Below are 7,631 nucleotides of genomic sequence, written 5' to 3'. Positions count from 1 at the left end.
CCGAGTGTCACAAATATATGGCCTTAGAGGTAATGACCACTTCAAAGAAGAAATCAGTCATTGACTTGTGGCACTAAGTGGCATCAAGTAGTTATGACCTTTCGATAGGTGCTGGATAGTCTGTGGCCAGCACAGAAGTCTAAAAATAATTTATTACTTCAGTTCAGATCAGGCGAGCAGTTTCTTCCTGTCACCCAACCAGTCCCCCTATAGAGTCAGTAGTCAGTAGGTAGTACTTATCTCCAAACCCACAGTCTCCAAGGAGGCTGAAGATTCTGCTCTCAAGAATTGATAGCGGTATATGCACAATTAGCAAAGCAAGAGAGAGAAAAAGAAAGAGGAATAAAGACAGAGGGAGCGATAGAGTTTCCTTTTTGTGATTCATAGTCATATTGAGGTGACCCTGTCATCTTCTCACAAATCATCTCACACAAGCTCCAACTGTACATCACAAAGCCGAGGGCTTATGATTATATCCACACCTACCTAAAACCCCACTCAAGTGTAAATTCCAGAGCAGGAGAGAAAGAAACAAATAACACAGAATTCAGAGGTCTGATTTCAGAGCTAATGCTGAATATAAAGAGGTAAGACTAGTTAAGTCTAGCTGGTACTTCTCAACCTCCTTCGCGAGCTCCAGCTCCTTTTCAGGAGACAGTTTCCATTATCAGGATCTAGTTTGCTTTAATACATATCTTTGCTACCTGCCACTTATCTGGCATTGTAGCTGGGCCACTGTCTTTACCCTTTAAGTAGACAGCCCAAATGTCCACATGGTAGCTTCATGCAGGCCTTTTGGACTGAGCCCAGCAAGGCTATGTAGGTCACCCAGCAACCAAGCACTTGTCAGTGAACATAACATCTAGGCCTTTCTCAAGGTGTGAATCACACTGTCTGGGTGAGATATTCTGATTTGAAAACAGAACCATCTTACTGACACATTTTAGATCACTGCTTGTTTTACCACTCCTCTCAGACCAAATTGCCAAGAGTAACTCTACCACAAGTGGAAAGTCTCGGACAACATAGATCTAAGGATTTCAGGAGCATCCAAACTCTTCCACCATGACCATGTCATAATCTCAGAAGGGATATAAAAGATGTCTGAATATATATTTGATTTGATCACAATCTCTTAATGATTAAAGTTGCTAACACATACCATTTTGGACTGATATTCAAAGCCATTCACTCTGGAAATAGACCACAAACATTCTGCATATTGAAATTACATGTTAGCATGTGAGACAGAAAAAATAGTGCAATGAATATGAGGATAGAAAATATACATCCAGTGGCCTTTATTGTTATGGTCCAATGTATCTTAGACAAAACTGATAAATGGCTAATTTAAAAAAATCAGTGTAAACCCATGTTTAGTCATCATATAGGAGAGGTGTCTGTCCAGTCCTATTCCACTATTGCAGGAAACTGTGGTCTTGATGATAAATTTCTGAGTAATAATTTTACTGTTTCTTGCAGACCCTTAATGAATTGCTTTAACTTCAGTTTAATTTCCACTAATGTTATCTAGACTTCATCTGCATCTTCGTATTGTCACTGTTGGTATGACACCTGACCCCGTGTGCAAAAATGGGAAAAGGGGGTTGTGGATGGTTGGATGGATGTATCTATATCTTCTTATGCCACATTAAGGCTTGCTATGAGGTAAGACATGTCATTAACTCAGGTCTTATCATCTTTTATTTACCCTGAATGCAGACATACAATAGTGTCAGAAGGCTGTTCATATTTTAACCACATGCCTAAAAGCCATCTGCAGTTCCTCAACTCTCACCAATGTTGTTTTCTTTTCCCAGCTTCCATTAGACCCATCATTGCCCATCTCAGAACAGGATAATTCCCATCCAGATGTTAAACTCTTCTCTTCATGTCTGCTCTCAGTGAATTTTTTTACACCTCTGGTTACTGTTATTATGGACTACCACCTTACCTCCATGTTAAACAGCCAGTGTCCCTGTAGTCAGTTAACAATAAAAAGACAGAATAGAATTATTAGAATGGATAAAATACAATTAGTAGTCTCACAATTTATTTATTTATTAGTATTTTAGAAGCCTAGAAATGCAGTGTAAGCAGAGAACAACGTGGAAGCAGTCTGAACCATGCTGAGTCAGTGCTGACTCCCACTGTAACCTAAATTCGAGCATTAGTGAGCTATTAGGTAAAAAGTTAAAGAGATTGCTTGGCTCTAAGAGTCTTTTATTTTCTTGTTGATTCTGACTTAAGCAGCTTGGATGCCAGTAGCAAAATAAATATCTCCATGGCATAACTGTTCCATGTATTCCATGTCTTCGATGGGAGAGCAGCTCTCTGAAAATGTTCTACTAAAGCTTGCACTGCCTATCCTACTGGTTCCTGTGACATACTTCTCAACATCTGAGCATGTTGGGTTGGAAGGATGGCCTAATGGTTAAGATGTTTGCCTTACAAACACAAGGTGCAGGATTTGAGTCTCACAAGAGATAATTGGCTAGGCTTAAAACGGCTTGCAAGAGCAGTCAGCCTAGTACTATTCCATGAACCATGAACATTAAAAATCATATCACTGCAGCTTAAAAATAATTGTAGGGGGCCCAAAAGAGGATCATCTTCTTTTTAAATAGAAGATCTTTACATAAAACACCTCATATAGTTAGTGATAAAGAATCTTTATATATGTTTATTTCAAGTATTTACTCATTTATATTCCCTTGCACAAGTCTATCTTTATGAGGAAAATAAGAAAATAGGAATTGAGTGACATGGTCCCAAATCTGAGGTCAAAATTCATAGTGCTATGCTTACATCATAGGAGTTGAGAGACATGGCCCCAAATCTGAGGTCAAAACTCAGTGCTATGTTTACATCATAGTAATTGAAAGACATGGCCCCAAATCTGAGGTCAAAACTCATAGTGGTATGCTTACATCATAGGAGTTGAGAGACATGGCCTGTGACAAAAACACTGGCTGTGACTACGTTCTTCACTCAGTCCATTGCAGACTCCTGAGATGCATGATGACGGATCACAGTTAATAGTATTCATCTCCATAGTTCTTCATCCACCATTATGCTTCTATAAGAGATACATATCATAATCAGTGTTGCTATTTTTTGGATAAGAACCGTAACTATGACTGTGCTAGAAAATTTTCCTGCTGTAGTCTTGCAAGCACCTTGTAATGATTTAAGCAAATAAAAGTAGGTTTTACTCTTTAAGATTACAGATAAAACAGGTGAACAGTTAAGTATGTTTCTAGTGCAAATTAGAGCTGAAGCGATGCATTAGTCAGTATGATGGCCATGTTCCAAAAGTATCCTTCTGGGAAATCTTAAGGAAAGAAAAACAATCTTTTTTTGTCTTGGACTGTTGCATGGGGTAATTAGCAGTTTCTTACAAGCACTCTGAAGTTGAAGTAATAGAGTCCACTAACGTATTTCAGCTGGTTTCTGTGATTAACCAAGCTTGTTAAAGCCAGTTACACTAATATGGTCAGTAGGATGCAAAATATTTAGTTTAGAGCACAGCCACATGAAAATACACACACATACAAAATGAAAGTAAGCACTGCAATCAGAGTGCTGCACAAACTTTTAAAAAATGTGACATTTTCTGTTAAAATCTACTGCATTTTATAATAGTTTTTAATTACTTCAGTGGCAGTCTCAAAAGTGCATTAATGCATTAAGGGACTTCCACATCAGATTAAATCAAAATACTCCTTCTTACCAAAAGATTTTGAAGCTTTTCAAGCTTAATTTCCAAGTCTCCTTGTTTCATAAGGTGGTTGCTATGACTACCAAGCCGCTGTCTGATTAAGATTTTGAGGCACATTAATGGAAATGCTGTGGTTTCATTGTGCTGTTACAGGGCTGGCTACCATCTATTTGTTTTTTATTCCTGTCCTTGTCCTTTGTCCCTGAATGCAAACCAAGTAAGGCATTGTAGGATTTATTGCCTGTTTGGGAATGATCTGAAAAGTGGTTAGCTAAACGACATGTTTGAATCTAACTGTCGCTGGACATTGATATATTTATATCTTCAGTTTTTAAGACATAGCTTACTACCTTAACATTTGAGTTATGGTGTCCTTCCCTGGGAAAGACTAGAAGTTAACTTTATACTGGCAAGGCTGTTTACAAAGTTTTCTTGTTAGCTAGCTAAGTTAGCTAATGATTATCATTCATACTGTATTGAGGAAACAGATGTGCATATGCACCGTAACAGAATAACTGTCCCTCTTGTTAATCCACTGTTTTAGAGGTACAAAAGAAGTTTATACCATTTATATCACATAATATTGTGGTAAGATGACTTGTTAGTGGCAGTGATTACCTAGGGTATAACTAATAGCTGGGGAGCATGCAATGCATGTGTGATGAATTTTCTTGTTTTTTTTTTTTTTTTTTTTTGTTCGATAGCACATAGTGGCAATGAATTCTCTCAGTCAGTGTGTATGCAATCCTCTTTCCTTGCTTTACTAGAAGGTAGGCCGTACCATGGATTTAAACTACTATAGCTTAGCTTGGACTTTGCCCAGAAAGTCACATGATGTGATAGCTAAATCCTTTCCTTTCCCTGCACCCCAGGTATTGTCTGTAGCTGGGCCACTGTGGCTTGTGTTGTGCTTTCTTTGTAAGGGCAGTAGTTTTCCTTTTCTTTATCCAGTTTGACAGTTTTAATCTCCAGGGATTTAAAGGTAGAGTGGCAATTTCAAAGTTTGCATAAGAGTTATAAAGGTCTTATGGCTATGAGTAGAGGACAGGTGAGGCTGAGACTCCTTTCAATTACTGGGGAGTCTTAGGGCTCACCGTAGAATAGGTATGTATTATTTCTGGACGATTTGGCTACTCTTTATGTGCTGGAATCATTCTCAGCCTAGCTGAAGGGGTGGGGTCCCACCAGTATGTAGTGACAGGCTGGTGTGTGTAAACATGATATGGCTCTATTATGTTGGTAAGCAGAAAAAACATTTTATTTCTTTTTCTTCCCTTTCCATTTTACTTAGGTGGATGCCCTGATGTATTGGTAGACAGCCAATGGGCTCTGTCAGATTAAAGAATTCTAAATAATTTTGGTGGGAGTTGTATGTTTTTCTGTTAGGTTTGCATGTTTTTTTTTCTATCAAGCAGGATGGTAAATTCTGTTTTTTTAAGGTGGCACAGAACTTTGGGTCAAGTCGCTGCTATTGGTATGTAAACTATCTGATATTTGATGCCAGGTATTTTTTCTTGGTTTAATGGAAGATTAGTGGCATTTGTTGCCCTATAAAATGCACTGGACTATTCCAACATCTTAGATTTTTGTGCTGAGGCATTGTGGTATTATAGGAAATGCATCTTTCTGATGCAGAGTTTGTCAAGCCCTCCATATTAAGGTAAAAAATCTGAGGAACTCATTCTATGTCAAACATAGGAAGGGAGGGAGTTGTTATTTTTGGGCTGAGAGCATGAGCAGATTTCATGCTCCAGAGTCTTTTGCACATTTTGAGTAGACCATAACTGGTGTAAATCAGATGACTGGGGATGTCCAGTACATTGTATCTTGTGATCCATTTCCTCACTTCCCTGTTAAGAGGCTGTGAGAATGTTTGGATTAATTCTGGACAATTTGAAGGGGTCCTTAACACTGGTTGAGTATTTTTATGCTTTGAATCATGCTTCAAATAACAAAAGGGGACGATAAAAAAGTCTGACCTCTTATTATTTGAGCCACTTAAGCCTTACATTATGACACCAGTAAGTCTGGGCTGATAGATGTGATATGGTTCCACTTGAGATGGTGGCCTCTCTTGCTTCAACACATTAATCACTAGCACATGGCAACTGGTCTCAGTTTGACATTCAATTTGTTTAGCCTTTGGTGGAAGCAAATCTCCCTGTTCCAAAAATCAGTTTAATATATGGTCTCCAGATAAGGGACATCTCAGATATTAAACTGATAAGAATGGATACTACACTTGATCACTTGATCATAGCCAAAACGCTGAGACGTGATCTTTACTACTCTTTATTATTCCCTCTCTTCCATTTCTTCTCCCTTTTTACTACCCAAGTTAATTCTGCTTTTTATGTTCTTGCTATCAGTCACATTCTCTCTCAAACCTCTAATGATACATATATTTTCTTCCTTCTCCCATATATTCCTCCCCCCCTCTCCAGTCTATAATAATAGTAAAGTTTACAACTTTTCTCTCTGACCTGACATGGCACAATTAAAATTTATAATGCTATCCTTACTATAATTGACAGGTAAGCACTGCTACATTTTCCCCATATAGTGATTTTCTTTACAATATTTTGATCAAATTCACTTCGTCAGACAGACCCCAGCACTGACCTTCCCTTACATAGGCATTTTTAAAGAAATGGTACTTATGATACTCAAAATGTTACCTAAAAGTTGTTTTGTTGTGAAATCCTTCTTCTTCAATGTTATCTTTCTATAGACCATACTTTCAGAATGCTTCTTATAAAACATCATATTACTCTTACAATTCTTAGAGCAACCTGGTTCCATGGTACAGAGGGCTGAAGCTGTAACCATGACCCAGGTTACCGGGAGTTTGATTAGCAGACCTGGCACAGGACAAACCAGGTAGGGACAGTGATGAGTGAAGGAGTGCGGCCTTCTCAGCTCCCCAAGTGGGGTAGGGAGGGATGTGCTCACTTGTGGGTGGAGACCAGGGAAACAACTAGTCATGCTTCAGGGGGCTGTTTTGAGAGGTAACACCCTGTACAGATGTGATGGGACTCCCTTCACTACAGCCCATTGGATTTCCCCTTACTGCACTTCACCAGATGTATGCGGTAGATGGAAGGTCTACCCTTGCTCCGGTTATTTCAAATAAATGGCCTGATTCACTTGAAGGAGCTGCTGATCAACAGATACTCAGGACAAAAATGATGAAAAAAAGTCTTAGGGTAAGTGACATCTAACTAAATAGTGGTCTACCTCAAACTTTGCATGCGATCAACACTTTTTCAAAAAGGTTGAATAAAAGGACACTAAACAGTAGCTAAACAACAAATGGATACACTTTGAAGCCTAATTAATAATGGGAAAATTATATTATTAGTCTTGCTAAGTTCTGTTTAAAAGATTATTTCTGTTCTTCTAACATTATCTTTGATAGCTTAATGGAGGTGTCCTGTTGATATATAAATACAAATATTGATATTCATAAAGTTAGGCTATGTAGGTCACACCATTCAAGAAGTTTGCATCTGGTTAAAGATAAGTATGTACTAGATCAGGAGTCCTTGCATGCCCTTTAAATTTATCTAATTTTCTTTCAAAGGTGAGAATCAAACCTTGTACCTTGTGTCTGTATGGTAAATACCTTAACTATTGTGACATCCCCTCTCCTTTCACCTTCTTTTAGGAAAACATAGTAACCTATGTTTTGTGTTATCTTTGTTCCTCCACCATATAACCTTACCTCAGTAGAAAAAAATTAAAAGATACATGTCAGGCTGAATGTTATCAGTTTAGGAGACTTTAACCCAAATGTAATTGAGGCTGGTAAAGTACAATTAAACAGACTCACCAATACAATGGCCTTATCACAGCTAATAAAACATCCATTTGCACTTCGTTTTGGTGCTAGAAATGACTCTGTACTTTG

The 7,631-nt window shown here is 38.1% G+C and overlaps 1 pseudogene; it reads right to left on the bottom strand.

Moving 5' to 3' along the window:
* Positions 1 to 5,850: 5,850 nt before the first annotated feature.
* Positions 5,851 to 6,001, bottom strand: LOC122805079 (annotated as a pseudogene).
* Between the last annotated feature and the right edge of the window lie 1,630 nt (positions 6,002 to 7,631).

Source organism: Protopterus annectens, chromosome 6.part0 (assembly GCF_019279795.1).
Source record: "Protopterus annectens isolate FY-2018-M chromosome 6.part0, PAN1.0, whole genome shotgun sequence".
NCBI classification, from domain to species: Eukaryota; Metazoa; Chordata; order Ceratodontiformes; family Protopteridae; genus Protopterus; species Protopterus annectens.
This window is presented reverse-complemented; position numbering and strand designations above follow the sequence as displayed.